The sequence below is a fragment of the Xyrauchen texanus genome, chromosome 43 (assembly GCF_025860055.1).
Source record: "Xyrauchen texanus isolate HMW12.3.18 chromosome 43, RBS_HiC_50CHRs, whole genome shotgun sequence".
Lineage (NCBI taxonomy): Eukaryota > Metazoa > Chordata > Actinopteri > Cypriniformes > Catostomidae > Xyrauchen > Xyrauchen texanus.
In genome coordinates, this window is record NC_068318.1 from 26,206,971 (window position 1) to 26,226,316 (window position 19,346).

The 19,346-nt window shown below is 39.0% G+C and overlaps 1 protein-coding gene across 3 annotated transcripts in view; it reads left to right on the forward strand.

Moving 5' to 3' along the window:
* Nucleotides 1-19,346, forward strand: part of LOC127636121 (nuclear receptor-interacting protein 1-like) — a 31,043-nt gene that overhangs the window by 1,566 nt on the left and 10,131 nt on the right. Inside the window, exon 1 of one of the 3 annotated variants that reach the window (XM_052116527.1) lies at nucleotides 13,113-13,217. The exons of 1 other annotated variant lie outside the window; for it this stretch is intronic. The gene's annotated coding sequence lies outside the window, so the exon portion shown is untranslated. Of the gene's footprint in view, nucleotides 1-13,112; nucleotides 13,218-13,382; nucleotides 13,487-19,346 lie in introns of those variants that run through there. One more of the 3 variants, XM_052116528.1, reaches the window with a different exon arrangement.

Sequence of the window (19,346 nt, forward strand, 5' to 3'; positions counted from 1 at the left end):
CATACAGTGAAAATGCATCTATTTAGCAATTTTATAATTTAATAAAACATTTTAATTACAATTTGCAGTATTTGGTATGTCCCCCTTTTGCTTTAGTGATACCATGTGCTCAAGCTGGCATGGACTTGATGATCCATGTTATCCCAGCACTTTGAGTGCTTCAGTGGAAGAAAGGATATCAGACCTTTTTTTCAGTTTCATTGTTTTAAATTTATCAAGATCCTAAAATCTTCCTCTCAGGTTTAAATTAGATTTTGGCACTTAATAATGAATAAAGTGCATATTATTGTATGCTATTTATACAGTATTGGTTTATTTGATGGAAAATCTGTCATTAAATAAATAGTTCACCCAAAAGTGAAACTTCTCTCACCATTTATGCCATCCCAGACTTTCTTTCTTCTGCAGAACACAAATTATGATTTTCAGAAGAATTTCTCAGCTCTGTTGGTCCATACAATGCAAGTGAATGGGTGCCAACATTTTGAAGCTCCAAAAATCACATAAGTCAGCATTAAAGTAATCCATATGTCTCCAGTGATTAAATCCATGTCTTCAGAAGCAATATGATAGGTGTGGGTGATATACAGATCAATATTTAAGTCCCTTTTTTTTTAACTATAAATTATCCTCCCTGCTCAGTCAATCTCCACTAACTTTATCTATCACATTCTTCTTCTTGTATTTTTGGTGATTCACATTTTTTCATTCATATCGCCCCCTTCTGGGCAGAAAGAATAATTCATTGCAAAAAAGGACTTAAATATTTATCTGGTTCTCACCCACACTTATCATATCCTTTCTGAAGACATTGATTAAAACACCAGAGTCATATGGATTACTTTTATGCTGCTTTTATTTGCTTTTTTGGAACTTCTTAATTTTGGCACCCATTCACTTGCATTGTATGGACTAACAGAGCTGAAATGTTTATCTAAAAAACATATTTTGTGTTCTGCTGAAGAAAGTAAGACATACACATCTGGGATGGCATGAGGGTGAGTAAATGATGAGAGAATATACATTTTTGAGTGATCTATGCCTTTAATAAAAACAAGGATTGTGTGCAAATGTAGATACTTTTCTGTCTGTTAGATCTACAGTACAGGTGTAAAACTATTCCCTTTGCAATGTTACAAGAGCATTTAGATAAATCTGAACTGTTGAGAGAAATGCAAGCAGACAGCTCTACTTGGCATGTTTTAGACAAAACAGTGCTGGCTTCTTTGTCACCTTAAAATAGTTCACTAAATATTAACCTCAACTCTTTTCATTGCCTTCTTGCTGCATTACAAATTACATCATATTTAATGTTTATCATGAATACCAAATAAAAAAGTTTTTGGTGCACACACTCCGTGTGGATTAAAGCACATGGTTTTAACACATGTAACAGAAACTTCCTTGGTGTAACATACCGTAAATCCATAGAAGCCACGGGCGCCTTGCACTCATTAACAGGTCAGATGACAGCTCAGGGACACAGTTGGTGTACGTTTGTTCCTTGTGCTGTGAATCTTTGTTTTATATATCAGCCAGAAGGACAGTGAGCATTGGTGCTGAAACTATGAGAGGTTTTGTTAATCAAAAAAAGGAATGAAGACTGTAATTTTGATCTGTAGGTGTAAAGCAGGGTCCTGAAACACTGACAAAGTATGAAATACAAGGCACATACAGATTCTTCTTCCCCCAGCCTTGAGATTGGGATGGGGCTTTCATTTATAGCGATAGATTGATTTTTGCTGATTGATTTATTGCAAGCGATTTATAGTTTGCTGAATTTGCGGAGCAGTATTGCTGGAAAGTGCTACTCTGATAAATTGAGCATCACCAGCAGTGACCCTATACACTCCTGCCAATCGAACTGTCCACACAATTAAAACAAATTCCAATTGTATGATGTGAAGTTCCATGATAACTAAAGATATAACCTGGCCCATACTGAATCTGCGGCCACAGAACTTTACAATCTCTGCAGATTTTCGTGGTGTACTAATTTGTACACCTCCGTCCTCTTTCCGCGTTTGTTTATGAAATCTTTTTTGCCAAATTCGATTGCGCTGTTAGCTTCAAATGAGTGTTATACTCTTGCCCACTTTATAGAAACATTTTGCCATGTTTCCATTTTTCAGATTCAGTAAATCCATCCCAAAATCAATGCAGAACATGCAAAAAAATAAAAAGTCTGCAAATAGTCTGGACTAGATTAGAACTACGTATGTCATCAAATCTTGAAACATAGATTATTGATTGGCACGTTATTTTCTTGAGGCATCGATATATTAACATTAGCCGACATTATAAATTAGAAGTCTAATTTGTGAGCTTTCCAATTCACTGTCAGCTGGCCTCCCTTTTAATGTAGTTTGGTATAATAGCTTTGGGAGACCACAAGGGGGTGATATAACATTTACTGTACTTAGTATTGGCACAGCCCTAGTATTATCAAATATCGATATATCGCAATACTTTCTCTCACAATATTGTATCAATATTTAATATCCCTGTATCAGTATTTTTATTCAACTATTTCTGTATTCATATCATGTCAGCAGGTCATCTAAATATGTGCAAAATAAGAGCAGTGTTTCTCAGTGCTGTATGAGATAGACTGAAACTGAGCTGAAACTTTCTATATGAGATACAAATACACAATATATCATCCAGTGATGGCTAGAGTAAATAATCTATGTCCTTTGATAATGATTTTAGTTGAATTTAATGTAAAACTATGCGAGTTGCACTAGGCACCGGCAGACACAGAGTAATGGCGGCGATGTGCATACCTTCATAGAAAATGATTGTTTAGATTTTTAGAACATGCCATGTCGTCCACCAGATGCGTCCGGTGTGCGATCCCTTTAAGTTACCCTGACACACACACTTTACCAAAGTTGTGACAATGTCTGAAATATTGTCTGTGTCTCAGAGAGTCAAAGACTATTGGGCAACCTGTAGCCCTATTTGTATCGGAAATAATGGCGATGCATGAAAAAGGCATTGATCTTAAGTCTAGTTAAAACTAAACACTAATTTTTTATTTTTTGCTATTTTAGTGTAAGATGTTGAGTTAGAAAACATTCTGCAAAGAAATAGGGCATCAAAAGCTCCTAGGTCACTTCTAAAAGAGTCTTGGCCTGGTAAAACAGTAAGAGTTGCTGATCCTGAAAAACATGTTCTGAAGAACTTGTATAACACCAATTTAATTTAATATAATTACTTCCAGGCTGACCTATAACTGCCAGCTGTACTTTTTGTATCCAACTGTGCCCTGAGGTATGATGGACTTGGAGGTCAGGGGATCCCGGCAAATTGGTTCAAGAGGATTTGACTGCTTCTGGGTGCAATTAGTAAATTTTATCGTATTTGAAGCAGGTTACACTATTAGAGCAAAAAATATGCTTTGTTAAGTGAATTTCCAGCCTTTCCCATTGATTCTTCTAGAGTTTTAAGGGTTGTAACTCCTCTCTTTAAGTGAAAAAAGAATGTGTGCAACATCAGTACAAAATTCACAGAGCAGGAGACAGGAATAATGACTTTCTCACATCTAAAATCTTTCCGTTCATATTACACAGGAATACTGGTCAATATTTGATTTTGGGTTCAGTTACACATGGACAATGTTTTATTAATTAAATATGAGAAAGTGACTGAGAGGCCTTCAGAGGTTATGTGGATTGAACTGAAAGTCTTGTTACCAAAGTGGGATTTCCTGGTAAAATCTATTGCGCTGTTTACACCTGGTATCAAAATCCGTCTTGGGTGATCCGATCACAACCACATGGTTGATTGTCAGAAAAGTGACCACATTGCATTTGACCCTCCTTGAATCCGATCACGGGTTGTCATATGAGATGCATGTAAATACCAGGTGTAAACGGCGATCTGTCTCGTCTGACCACTTGTGATCGGATTACCTGAGACGGCTGTCATTACCAGGTGTAAACATGGGCTGTGCACTCAAGTACTTCCTGCTCTTGTTGATGTGACCGCCACCTCTGTCATGCGGCCGTTTCAGCTAAGACTCAGACTTCATGCAGAGGTCAGGGGACAGCTCGGTGCAACAGGTTTGTGTTGCTCTGTGTTTTTGGACACACAGCTGCAAACCAAAACCATGGTGAGTAATCAAGCCCTTTCACTTTTTGGAGCAGACCGCCCATCTCTGGACTGCTGAATCACTTAGGACTAACTTAAAGGGTTAAAACATGCTGAGCTGTTGCCAGGCAACAAGGGACACCTCATCAGCTGCTGAGAAAGACACACTGTCGCATGTCCCCACTCTCTATGCCTCAAGCAGCGTGGCCTGCTGGGATATATTATTATGGACTGTTGTTTGTATGCACCCCTGTCACAGGAAGTTACACTGAGTGAAAGAGAAAGGAAAGGTGGTGGAATTTTGACATCCCACCAACTAGTTGATTTTGAAAATTTGTGGTTTTGAACATCCCTAGTGTGTAGTCACATGCCCCATTCCAATCAGTTGTAGGTCGTTGATTAGTTGAGAGGGGCCTGCCAGTTCTCCTTAGTTCTTTGGAAGATGTCCTCAGACAGACGTCCTTGTGTCCTGCTTCAGGCTTATGGAGACAGTACCTGTTTTCCTGGCATTAACGCAACACTGTGACCTTGACCTGACTGACCCGACCTGAAAGCTTTTAAGTAACTCTCTAAAACAAGATTCAGTCATGTGACACCATGTGGATGAGAAGGGCTTATGTGTCACACTTGACTGAAGGTGTGGGTGAGTGTTTTATTCATTAATTTTAGGAATTAACAGCTTCAGTGCGGTGCATTATGAACATTGATTCGTGATTGATTTTGTGCACCACGGAAATGAAAAATTAAGGTAGAAAGTGACTTTGCCTGTTTCAGTTTGGTGGGAAAACAATTGTATTTGACAGAATTCAGTTTAGGGTTGGTTGGGTGATGTGTTCCAATTTTCAGCTTTTTTAAACAAAATAAAAAATGACGCAAAATTTACCTTCAAATGTTTTGATAAGCATTTTAATATTTGAAAAATGGCACACAGTCACGAGTGAATTAGTCATTGAATCAGAGTTTTGGATTTATTTTTTTAAATGAACTGATTGAAATTGAGTTACAGAAATTAATTGAGCTCAACTTTAATAATGATGTTGTTTAGGGATGCACCGATATGGAAATTTGGGCCGATACGATAACTGATAATTCAGTGTATTTGGAGGCCGATACCTATATATATATATGCCAATAAATATCTGGATATAAATCTACATTTTGTGTGACTGATTAAAAAGCAACACCTATAAAACCACATTTGGAGCACTTCTAATGAAATGGATTATTGTTTTTATTTTAAAACCACTTCAATTGCATAAATCAAGAAACCTGCAAGAAACATTTCTTAAACACTTTTAAATCGTTTACCAAATGTAGCCTACTTTTAACCAGATAAAGAAATTCTACATTCCAATGGTCACCTTCCTTTTATTTAAAAAAAGCATAATGACTCTTGACATTAAAACTTAATTTGAGTGCATTAAATTAGCATTAAAATGATCACAATATGCATTGTTGCTTGTGTTTTTTTTTTTTTTCATGGTCATCAGAAGTATAGTGAATCTATTATAATTGTTCTATACATTGCCCAGCCCTGACAAAATGCACTATCCGAGATGGATTGCACCCAGAATACAGTGATAAAGTTTTTTTTTTTTTTTTTTTTTTTTTTTTCATGAATCCACTGTGGTGTGAATTGGTATTTTTAAGTTCTGCCCCACTGAACCTTGAGTTGAAGCCAAACATTCAGTGAGTATTTTGGGGAGCTAATGTGGTACATTTGCACTCTTATGAGACTGGACTGGATGACTCCCTATGTGTCTGTCACAGCAAAATACTGGCTGTGTTGAATCTGGTTCACCTGTGGCCTCTGACCTGTGGTGGTTGTTTACATATGTTGTTGCTGTGTAAGTTCGTTTACACATCTGATTTTGTTGCAGACGCCAGACGGCTCAAATAGAGCAGATTTCTTCTCTAAGCCACCTGTCTGTGTCCAAGCTGCCCTTGCCTGTTATATTAAGGTATGGATTGCCCTAAATACACTTAAACCAGTTTAATAAGATCAACGATCAGTTTGATTCAGTGGCTTCTTGTTGCCCTTTAGATGTGTTTGTGTGAAGCTCAGACGTTGAGCAGAATTGCCAGGGAAGTGAATGGGTGTTGATGAAAATAAATATATTACATTTTATGCATATATTTTCATTTAAGCTCATGAGGTGTTAATTAATGGTGCAGTATGTAAGATTCAGAAACCCTTGTTATTAATGACACCGGTGGCCGTCAAGTGAACTGCAGCCAGCTACCTGTTGCTCGTGCTCGCGCACACACTTCATATGGACACGAGCATCAACCAAAACAAAGAGACTGAATGTGATTCACTGGCATCATGCTGACAGATGAGGTAGCCGAATTAAAATTACACAGTTATGATTGTTTTGAAATCTGTTTTCAATGTTTTTTGTGATTTGAGGGATTATTGTATAAAATAAGTGTTTGTTTTATTTCAGAAATGTAGTTTATATCTCTCGTCATCGTGATGGATATATTATGCATCTATCAGAGTTGTATCTGTGATTAATCGTTCTGCTCTCGAGATGTCAGCATCTGGCATTTAAAAACCCAAATCGGTTGATTGTTAGTTGTCTTTATTTTTACTGCCTGTTGTAATTATGGCAAATTGTATGATCACAGTTTTCATTGAGATAAAAACTAAAACACATTAACTTAACTCAAATGTGCCAAATGTCCGGGTTTGAAACTGATGAAATTCTCACATCCCTTTTGTTTGGGTCAAAGGCAGACATACGAGAGCTTGTGTTATTGGCGTTATGAACGCGATCAATATCTCATCATATGTGTCTGTTGGTGGTGTTTGGAAATATGTTCGCACCTTACAGCCATCATACAGAAGACTTCTCACAGATCTCACAGATCTGAGAGAGGAAACACACATCAACATCTCACATCACTGTCAGCAAAATACAAGGAAACATAGGCATATCTGGAAATCTCAAAACTTTTGTGTTAAACATGTGAAGTAAGGGATAGCATACAGTTAGCATTATTGCAAAATAAATGTATGTTATAATATAGAAACCAAACTCTGTTGTAATAATGACCGGCTGACTTAACACTAATGAAACATTGATTTGAATTTATTCCCTTGCTTCGATTAGATTGTCTTAAAAAAATTCGAAACAACAATAGGCTGTACTTGGCAAGCTTGCGTTAATGTGAGAAAAACACAATTTGCTGAGATACAAGACTTGTGATGACACAGATATGTGGTAAATTCTGGCACATCAATCAATTATACAGTTTAGTGGTCTTTATAATAAAATAATTTACTGCAGAATGCCCCAATTGACCAGTCGAAATCAATATTCCAGAGAACCAGGTAATAATTTTATATAATTATCAAAGCTCTGTTTAAGTGGGTATAATTTCTCAGGAGGTGGTTGTATATGCAAATACAATAATAAAAAAAAAACCGGACAAATCTTATTTTATTGATGTAGTCACTTTTTCGGTAATGATTGAGAATTGTGTATGTGATGTTAGCAGTTCAGGCGGCCACATATGGGTCGTGAGCCGTGTTTAATTAAGGCATGTGTTGCATGCATTCCTGGCATCTGATAAGACCCTCAAACGCCACTGACGCAAGGAGAGAGTGTGCACTCTGAAAGATGGGGGTTAATGAAGGTAGACTCTCTTTCTCGCTCAGCTGTGTTTGTGTTTTCACTTTTGCAGAGCTGCCTGATCAAACTAAATGCAGCAATCTTCATACATTCTGTTTGGGGGAGTTTGCCATGGTGACCTATTTTTCTCACAGTTCAGGGAAGCAGAGGGTTGCGGTGCTGCAGTCAGTCAAATGGGGTACAGGGGCTGTTGCCAGACACAACCACACAGAAGTGGGTCAACGGCAAGGGCTGTGTCTTTTAAACAGCTTGTCGAATGTGAAACACGGACGCTCAACTCTCCATGGAGGTCTGTGGTCTCTCCGGACCTTCACATCCATTCAGATCTGCTGAGACAAGAGCTGAGAAAATGTTATGTTGTATCTTTTGGAGTTCATAATCAGTGGGAGTCCTATAAGGCTTTATCTTAATTCATATTCAGTTACTAAAGTGCCTCATCATGGACAAATCTACAGTGAGTTCCAAAGGTGTTATACCACATAAAAAATCTTTACTGTTAAAAGGCCACTTATCAAATGTAATCAAAATTGTGACATTTAATATTTTTTATTACACATTACACAAAAACACATTGCTAATAATAAAATCGAATTTATTTTTGGGGCCAGTAAAAATGTTGGCAAGGCAAAGAATAAGTCAAACCGTTGGCCTGACTTGTCCAGCAGAAACAATTCCTTAACGTTGAACCCTGACTGATATACAGTAAAATGCAATAAAACAGTTAGTGTTAAATGAGAAAAGAAGTGGACTTAGACTTTGGACCCCGCTGAATTTCTAATCCAATCACAGCCAAGTCAATTAATTTAAAAGATGACACACTATTTACACATGGCTCAAGGTTTTTCCGTAGCTCAAGGTAATGGAGGTGACATCAGGATCACTGTACGGATGAAAGCCAGTAGTCATGGGAAATTGTGCTTCATCGTTATGCCCTTGAAGACAGATCACATTGGGCGTTGGCTTTTATGATGTGTTGTTGTTTTTGTCAACCACAAAAGGTCAGGCGAACACCCTGCGTACCAAGTAAGGCACAGCCAGACCATCAGGCCTGGAGCAGAGAGCAGACTGATGAACGACAGGACTTTGGACCCCAAAAAGCATTTTTTGGAGTAGTGCCCATTTATGGCACTATTGAGGATTTGATCTAGAGAGTTCTGCTACAATGAACCACTGTTCTGAATCTAACTAACTGAAAAAGACTTTGACCTGACCAAGCTGTTTCACTATTTGAGTTTTTGAGTGTGCACAGGCCAAGGCTCTTATCATGATACTCTGGCTAATGGAAGGCAGTTTGCACAGAAAGTGTACTGAAGTGTGCAGGCCTCTGTGAACAGCATGCAATCCAGCACAACTTCAGTGTAGTGCGGTATATTAGCCATTATTACACATCTCTCTGGAATGCTTGATTCTGAATGATCAGCCATGGTATTTTTTATGACTGCTAAACCGTATTATTGACCGTTGTCCCAGGTAAACGATTTCCTATATTGGTTTGGGTTAGATACTAAAAAACTACTGACGTTATGTGTCCGCGACTGTGAAAGACCTTTGGTCTAATTGAGTATATCAAGTGGCTTGAGAACTATGTCCCAAACCTGGCGCGTTGGGTGTTCCTCCAGTAATCTGATAAATTCCAGTGAAGGTGAGGAAAGCTGTGATCTCTCGGACACCTGCATGTTGCTAGAGGAGGCCATGGCAGATGGCTTCCAGCAGGATCACATATGACATTGTATAATGTTACAGTCAGGAAAGGTCAGTCCGCATGGCACTGCAAAGTCTCCCGCGAAGGATCCACACGTTCCCGAGTGAGCTGCGTGCGTGTTGTGTTCCTGTTTGCTGTAAAGCAGGGTTGGTGTTTAAACATGACATTTCTCCTCACCTTGGTGTCAGTGCACAGAGGACAGTCCAAATATTTGTTTAAAGTGATGAACCTTGTGCAACCAAAGGCACTGCATTTGCGTGATGAGATGATGAAAGGCACTCTTTCCCCTCCTGTTACACTTGTCATGCATAGCTTGCTCTCTTTGGAGAATCATCCTTGTTTGGAAGGGCACTTAATGAAAGATATGTGGCCAAAACTAATATGTGAGAATGTGAAAGTTCCACTTCAGAAAAAAAATTATTGATAAGGACAGGTTCTAGAATAAGCACAAGCTAAGTGACAAATAAAGGGAAGTAAAAATTGATGGCTAGTATTGCCCAATGGCTAGCATTGCAACAAAATAAATGGTTGAAATCATATTGAAAGTCTGGCCCTAACTGATGTAAGTGAAGTGAGCAATTCAAATCAAAAACATACAAATCGTTTGCTAAGAAAAAGTCACGACTCGTGCATGTTTGAACAACTTTACCTCAGTTGAAAATGTACCATCAGAAGTGTATTTAGGCAATCTACATTTTTCCACATTGTAACACGTTTTTGAAGTAATCCTCACATTAAGCCACCAAAATTAAAATATTAGGAACAAAATCATGTCTTCATGTTTAAAGGTGCATTTTCACAGAGAGACGGACTGTGATTCTGTGAGTGACAATTAACTGCATTGCTTAAAATGTAAGGAAAAAACTGTTAATCCTGTTGTCATAAGGACCAAATAAAACCATCTATATTTTACAATACATTTTTATCAGTTAACATGTTCCCTGGGATTTAAACCCACAACCTTGGCATTTCTAGGAACATGCTCTACCAGTTGAGATATAGAAACCCTTGTCTACAGAAAAGTCATCTAGGCTAGTGGTTCAGGTGCAGCAGAGAGTAAAAATACACCAGCGAGATATTTTTAAATTCCGCCTCTGTCTGAGTTCAGTGTTAAGGTTAAAGATCCAGCTTTCAGATAAGACTTCCCCACTGGGCAGGAGATAACAGCCACGCAGATTGAAAAGAGAGAGAGACATTGGAGGGGGAAGATTTGAGATGTCTATCTGGCAGTGTGAAGATTTTTGTCTTGCAGATCCAGTTCAAGGACGCCTGCAGGCAAGGGAGCCCTGACTGTGCCAGGGATGCATCTCAAGGTCACATGACTCTCAGCAACAACAGGAAGGGGGGGGGGGCACTGTTAAATACTTCGTCTCCCTCCTACATTCATATATAGAGATCTGTCATTCATATAGAGATCTGTCCCCCCACCAATGTTCCTGCAGCCACACCGCCAGTGGAGGGTTGCCTTCGATTATGCTCAGCACAGCCAACAGGCTTTAAAACTACTCTTGTGACACATATTCCAGCAGAGCCTGGAAAACAAGTGTGTTTGTGGTTTTTAAATAGACATAAGTATGAAAATATAGCAAGAGAGATCTAAATGTAATTTACAGTAGCTCCAAAAAGTATTTGGACAATTTTGGGTGCTAAAGTCACACTTTAAAATCTGAATTTCAATGCATTACATAACCATTTCAAACCAAGTGTCTTCTGCAAACAAATGATGCTAGACCTTTTCTCAAAACAGAGTTCCCCACCCCCCCAACTTGTGTTAAGGTTGTTTTTTTTCTTTAGCATACATATCAAGCCAGTGTTTTATTCACCGGAACAGACCAACTACAGTATAGACATGTTCCACAAAGTTTAACAACCAACCATTTGATCTTAATTTATTAATAATCGTTTTATCATATGAAACCTAACAAACTTCCCTTTGTGGCATGTTTAAAATAACTGTGATATATTTATTTACAATAAATGCCATCGGTTTCTTATATCATTTATCATTGATATGTTTTAAAGCGTGTCTTAAGTGTGTAATTATGCTTTGGACCCCAGACTGTTCTGTCACAACTGTTTCCTCTCTTGCTTTTAACTTGTTTATCCATTTTCTCTGATAATTAACCGTTAACCCTCCGTTAGTTAGCCCTGCAGTCACACTCAAGCTTAGTGGAAAATCCCACAGAGCAGTTTGTTTGAGTTGTTTTGTCTGAATAAATCTGGAGAATAAGGTCTTTAGATAAACTTAAATTCAGGTGAGTCGAATTTGTTACCCTCACAATAAAACGTCTTAAAGGATTTGTGGGTTAAATTATTCTTTGTGAGGCAATGTCACCATACTGACAACTTAAAGCTGGATTTAGCAGTGTGAACTCAGTTGACCCAATGTTTGAACTGAAAAGAGCCCATCAGAAATGGAACGGCCATGTGTATGAGCTATCTGTGCTAATCTAATCTGCCCTCAAGCATCCACTATCAACTTTTTTGCATTTTTTTCCGATTATACAGAGAAACCATGGAGACTAAATGATCAATAACCTCTATCATGATTCCTGAATTTCTCCGCCGTAAATCTTCCGCTGGCTGGCGTCCAGCTCATTTCATTCCGCTGTTGCAGATTAGTTTTCATCATACTCGAAACAAGTGTTTTGAGATGATAAATTGTACAATCATAACAAATTTGTCAACAATTTCCTCTCTCCCTGACACATTGCTGAGGCCAAAGCAATTCTCTAGTTTGCACTGCAGTGCGTTGCCCTAAAAAACACACTGAAAAAACACACTTGCACGTGTAACACTGAAATGTCTGTGGCACTGGCAGAGGAAGAGCATAAATCTTTAATATTAACGAGTCTCTCTGTGGCAGGAGACCTAGCAGCTTTGTTCGTCTCTCCTCTCGGCTTGCCTACAGTCCCTCATCATTTAATTAACAGTAGGGAGATTATGGAGGCCCCAGGCATGTGTAGATCTAAATGTTACATTATGGTCACCCTGTTGGCAGAAAAAGTTTGGAGAGGTTAAAATAGAAATGGAATAGAAAGTGGGTCCATCAGTCCTCGCAGGAACATTCTCCATTAGGGCATGAGTATCTGCAACTATACAATACACATCAAGATACATATGTCATGATTCAATTCATCTTTGCCAATGTAAATTAATCTAGGAAGGTTTTTTGTCTCCTGAGCTCCAGGTGGATAGACATATGTGGAGCATTTGTTGTATTAAAGCTGAAGAGTGTAATTTCTGTGCCACCGTCAGAATTGCAGAATTGCTTTTAAACAGCTTTCCGAATATGCTATGCTATTTTTCTGGCTGGTCCAGCTAAAACTGCTAAGACGGGACTTCAATTCCAACAGGCACCATATACAGTGTTATGATCTCTCCCATTCAGATGTATGCCAGTTACCCGTCTGATCCTAAACTGTCTCTCAGTTTTTTTTTTTAGAGTGGATGTTGGTCTTGGTGTCTGCTATAAGGTTCCAGTGCCTGCAGCCAGAGAGCTGGTATTGTCGAACATCATGTGCTGCCTATGCACTTGCCTTGTCCTATAGCTGAAGTAGTTTATGTTTTGCTGTAATTGGCACTCGCAGCTGCTCTCAAGTTTGACAGGGATGAGTTTGGAGCCTCTGCCTTGCGTGACAGCTGCCTAATTGGGCATTCTCCCCTTGTGGCAGGTGCTGCCTCCTCCAGCTGGGCTGCTGACGAATGGCAGCAGATAACAGATGAGGACATGGTGACCCTCTCTACCTTCCTGCGCCTCTGCCGTTGGCATGTGAGCTGGGGTAGATAGGCGGTATGGTGTAGTTCAACGCCGCTGGTTTACCAGGAGGAAGTAAGAGGGTGGGATTTTGCCAGGTGGCAGATGACAGTGTCACAAGTCAAGGGTGCAGACATAAGTAGAACTGCTGCAATGTGTTTTTTGTGTTAGGTAGTTTTGATTTGTTCGCTCCAGTTTTAGAGCTCCTGGCTTTCTTCGTACCTCAGCTAAGACAGAGCAAAAGCTTCCAGAGTGTCCTCGCACTGCTCTCCAACTGTGAGTGAAACTGCCATGGTGAGGTTGTATCCTCTTGTTAGTGGCGATTGATTACACTTTGTTATATGAAAATGTTTATATTCTGCTTATATAAAATGTGCTGTTGGCTTTACTGTACATCCTCCGCTGCTGCCTTGTTGACTACAGAGTGGAGAGGACTAAGGCCAGAAACATACTTTCAGCATACCCAGATGTGAGTCCTTGGCCAACACATTACCAATGGCAACAAACCTCAGTACTCAAGGGGGCAATAGAGCGAAACAGTCTGGTTCCGGAAGTAAAAATCCCATCAATTGTTTCCATAGCTGAACGATAACTTGCAAACATTTCAAGACAGAACTACCTTGGGCTCTGAGGTTGATTATCGATGGAAAATTTGCCTCAGAGCGACCACCCACTCCCATGTCGCACTGTGAGAGACGTAATAGAGTCTGTCTCCATTTACTGTCAAATTACTTTTATAACGGTACATATCGGAATATTTTGTAATAAACAATATATATTGTTTCTATACTTGGAATCAACAACCTAAATCATTAAATCATTTTTTTATTTAATTACATCATTCACAATGCTTCACTGGATTGTAGTTAGTACCCTTGTGAAAGACGGTAAGTATACAGCCTTGTAACTTTTTGTCTTTTTGGCTGATTTTCAAATACTTTTTTTGCCTTAAAACAAAGTTTGCTACAACCGGCCTTAACAGCTCACCAGAACATACAAAAGCTTTTAAGCAGATACATCCGTTTTTGCAATTTTGAGAATAGGTTTTCTGTCAGAATCCTGGCATAGAGCCATGGCGCTCAGGCAGGCAATTCAAGTTCTAATTAAGCTCGTGGCATTTCCCAATCTTGTCTCCAAATAATTTCCTGTCGTCTCACCACTGTCAATAAAAGTGGCAAAAAGGCCAAAAATGAAAAACCAAACATGGCTTTTCTGTGTCCATGAATTCCAATGGGACTGTATTTTGTTTAGTAGAGCATGACAGTCACTCTAGAGTGAAGACATGTTAAGTGTGTGGATTTAACCAGATGGTTTGAGAGTTCCTTTTGCCACGTTTATTGATACAATAGTGAAATGTTGGGCACACTGTTTTTAATTTACTATATGCTAGTGTCATAGAATGACAGCTTATTAAGAATTAAATTTTCACATAAGGTCATTATTGTCTTTAGCTTATAACTGTTCTGCTGGTCAGTAATGGCTGGATTTAAACTTGTGTTGTCTACTTGGGCATCACCAGGGGTGTTGGGATGTAAGTCGTTTTTTCTCAGTAGTTTAAAAGTAGTTTATAAATGTTATACTTTTACTTAACTACGTTTTAAGTGCTGTAACTTCCCTTTCCTGATTTTATTTTTAACTATCAACATGATTGGCTAGGGATTTTACGTGTGATTTGATGTGACTCCCATCAAATCACACGTAAAAAAACTTGAATGGCAGCTGTAGATTTGGCGCCATCTGTTATGGATGTGGAGGATGCCTCAAGCACAGTTCAACACCTGAACATCACAGCAGCACCTGAGTTTAACTTGCTCAAGCCAGATATCTGCATTAATCCTGTCTCTAATTTGAAGAAACAAATAGAGCCTCTATTGTGCTGGACATGATGCAATTGTTTACAGACCGATTGTTTCACTTTTTATTGACTGTTTTGCATGTAGGGTGTCAGCATCATGTTGTGGGGTGCTTTGCTGCAGGAGGGACTGGTGCGCTTCACAAAATAAATAGCATCATGAGGAAGGAAAATTATGTGTATATATTGAAGCAACGTCTCAAGACATCAGCCAGGAAGTTAAAGCTTGGTCGCAAATGGCTCTTCCAAATGGAAAATGACCCCAAGCAAACCTCGAAAGTTGTGGCAAAATGGCTTAAGGACAACAAAGTCAAGGTATTGAAGTGGCCATCACAAAGCCCTGACTTTAATCCTCGTGTGTGAGCAAGGAGGCCTACAAACTGACTCATTTACACCAGTTCTGTCTGGAGGAATAGGCCAAAATTCCAGCAATTTATTGTGAGAAGCTTATTGAAGGCTACCCAAAATGTTTGACCCAAAATGCCAAATACTAACAAAGCGTATGTAAACTTCTGACCCACTGGGAATGTGATGAAAGAAATAAAAGCTGAAATAAATCATTCTCTCTACTATTATACTGACATTTCACATTCTTAAAGAAGTGATCCTAACTGACCTAAAACAGGGAATGTTTTCTACGATTAAATGTCAGGATTTGTGAAAAACAGATTTTAAATGTATTTGGCTTAGGTGTCTGTAAACTTCTGACTTCAACTGTAAATTGTGATGAATTAGTGTCCTCCCATGACATACCTTTACGAGTGTCTGAGTGCGTTTTGTTGTTTTTGTTCTTTGTGTGCATCTCTAACGTGTCTGTTCCTGTGTGTGGTGACCCAGGTGTTTGTGGTTTTGTTTTGTATACTGTATATCAGGCTGCAAGTGTGTCCACATGTGCTTGTGTTGAAAAGGGGCAGTGCAGCTGTGGCTGTATTCTGGGTTTGACTCTAACCTTGTTTCCCCTGTAGATGTTTTGAAGTGTCGAGTAGAATGGCAGTGTAATCTGTGCCTTGGCGCACACACACGCACGCACGCACGCACGCACGCGCGTGTGCAGCATTGAGGGCGGCAGTGATCAGTCCGGTTGCTTTCTCATTCCCTGCAGCCCGATCAGCCTGGGGAAAGGCTGAAATGTGTGTTTGAGTGAGTGTGTGAGAGTAGGAATATATGTGTGTGTGGAGGGAAGAGAGAGCGATTCATTAGTATTCTGCTGGGGCATCCTGCCGGTAGAGCATATTGATTACCACACTTCACCTGTCTGAGACTCTCGAGATCTGCAGCGAAGACGCACGCCTGCTTTGTGTCAGAGCTCCTGTCGTCTCTGTAACGAAGGGCCTCTCTCATTAAAAAAGCTTATAGTCAGGACACTGTTGTCTTGCGTAGTTTCACATCTTTTCGAGAGTGGGTGTGAAGATTGCTGATGAAGTCCTGGGGGATTTCTTAATCCCCTCTGGGGATCTTCCCGGAGATCATTTCTCATGGTAGTAAAAGGAGCTAGTTGAGAGGACAGTGGATTGTAGTTTGTATATTAGCATCTGTGATTTAAATTTACTCATGCATCCAAGCAGGTAGCAATAAAGTAAACCGCATTAGCATGGGAATTCATATCTAAGCTAATAACATTTTGAAGTTGAGTGCCAAGGAGTAAACCTGAATGCAAACTGTTACGGGTGGTCTGGCAATTCCAGGGAACGAAACATTAGTTAGACACGCTTATTTCTGTCCACTTGAGGTATAGGTCTAAGAGATGTAGGAAGAGCCCTTGGAGAAGGAGGCTTTGATCAATGGCAATGGCAGTGTTGTGATTTAAGCAGACAGTGGATGTGTAGATATGGAGGAGTTTGCAAGTGTTTCTCTGAGTTGCAAGAGTTTGTGTGGCTGTTTGTGTGCTGCAACTCCAGTGATAATAGTGGAGAGTGAATGAAATGCTGTGATCATACTCGGATGGCATTTTATTGTTTTGCCAGCATCCATGCCAGCTGAAATATGTATAGACAATATGCAAATATAACGTATTTGAAAAGTACCAAAAATAAATGAAGAAAGCCTGAATTAAAAAAACGGGGTCGGGGGGTCGGTGTCCTTTTCTGCATATCACAGCCCCTGTCGGCATATCGCTGAGAACCCATTTCAGCGTGCGTGCGTGTGTACTAGGGCTGGGTATTGATACAGATTCCCTGATTCGATTCTGATTCACAAGCTTTCGATTCAATATTGATTAATTTGGGTTTATTTCAGTTATAATGTCCCTTTTGCTTGCATATCAAAGAAATCATCTCCCAGTTAATGCTGTTAATTATGCTGGGGACCTTTTTAACTAGATACATTAGGAAAATATAAATTTACTAATTATATTTTATGACTTTTTAATCATTTTTGTTTTGAAAAATGAACAAATAAATGTATTCAATATATTAAATATCATATTTCATATATGATTTTTGTTACATATTTGTTAAATTGCATAATTTGTTCTATTTACTAGTATTTACATTGATTTTGTTGAACACATTCTAAAACCGGTACTGTCTCTTTAACAAAAAAACGGCATTTCAGTAAACAGCTTTACCTCATCTGTGCGATGCATGATTAGAATTAAATGTTTTATGTAGTTGTTTTTGATCAACCACTGACTGTAAAGAACAGAAATGGTATTAAAAGAGACCTTATTCAATGACAAATGGGTTGCATGGATCTCGTCTTGGACACAAATTACAACCAACCCGATCTCATGGAAAGGTATTCATATTTTACAAGTTGACTATTATTTGTGATGTCGCATGATGTTGTTCTTGTTGCAAATTCCCATATGTCTAATACGGAAGTAAGTGTGAGTGCCACACACGAGGCATTAAGGAAATACTTATTAATATTATGCCCTTACCCAAACTCCTTATCTAAACCTAACTGATCATTAGAGTGTGTAAACATGATAGGAAGCTGTTGCGTGTGACAGAGGAAAGTAATTGTCGCATATTAGATGGAAACGATGTTCAGCAACATCATTGGCTGTGGTGAAAGACGTATGAATTCAAATGAATGCAGTCGCACTATATCATACGAATTAGACAAAGTTAGAAAAGTAATTCGAATCCTGACGATTTTGCTGTGAGAGTGTGTTGGAACAACTTTTACTCACAACATGCTTTGAATGGATCTAGCTGCTGAACGTTTCACGACTAAACTACACAATTATTGGTGAGTGAAATGTAAACATTTACCAGCCAGTTGACAAATATATTCACTTTAGTCACATCGCTCAAAATTTGGTTGTAAATGTGACTGATTACCTCTCATTGCAGTAATGGGTTTCGCATTGAGTGAAAGATCGGTCTTGGGATTTAAGAATCGAGATGCTTCAAATGAAGATCGCGATTTATCGGGAAAAACTATATTTTATAAATACCCACCCCTAGTGTTTACAAACATTGGTCATTGGCCTCTTTAAAATAAGGTCACTGTGCCCTGGATTTATATTTGGTTTGGTTCTTTTGAAAGTTTGTTTGTTCTGATTGACTGCTTTTTAGATTCCAATTTTCTCCAGAGCAAAGGTTCACTGTTGTGGACGTTACAGTCTTGTTTGTTTTGGTAGCAGCGTGTCGCTTCCCTTATTTAATTTTCTTGAGCCATATTGAATTTACCATTTCTGTCCTGCATATCTGAGCGAGCACCTGTAGCCTAGCTGCCTTTGATAACCTGATGGAAAGCAGTTTACACAGCTCTACTTTCTTTAAAATGTCTTTAACCTTGGCTTACCTTTTAACGCCGGGGAAGCATATGCCAGCCTGGTATCAGATATTAGTGATACACTCAGCAGTGACTACATTGTCACTTTTTATTAGTGCTGAGCACATGAATTGGACTCCAGCTGCTGCACGGCGTAAGTCTGCGACATACTTGACCTTGAATTGCAGCACAATTCCTGTGGCAATCACGTATTTTAAATGGTGCAAATAGATTACAGTTCCATTCAGTGGGGTTCATTCATTAACCTTTTGTGTATGGCTACTTTTTGGAAGGGTCAGATTCCAATTAATTTCAGACCCTACAAATTTTAATTTCTATTTGACATTTGTGTTAAATTGCAGTTAAGGCCATTTTTTTCAGCTCCTCAAGGGAAATTGCCTTTTAGCCACTGATGGTTTGACCTTACTGCTCGTGGTGTCTGGCTGAGCAAAGAAAGACACCCTGCCACGATAAAGCTTCCTGTCTGCCTCTGTTCCCTTCACCACTGGCTAGTGAAGTCACTTAAAATGCTTTTGGGTGTGAATGTTTGACATTGTCAGTAGTGGTCGACCAATATAT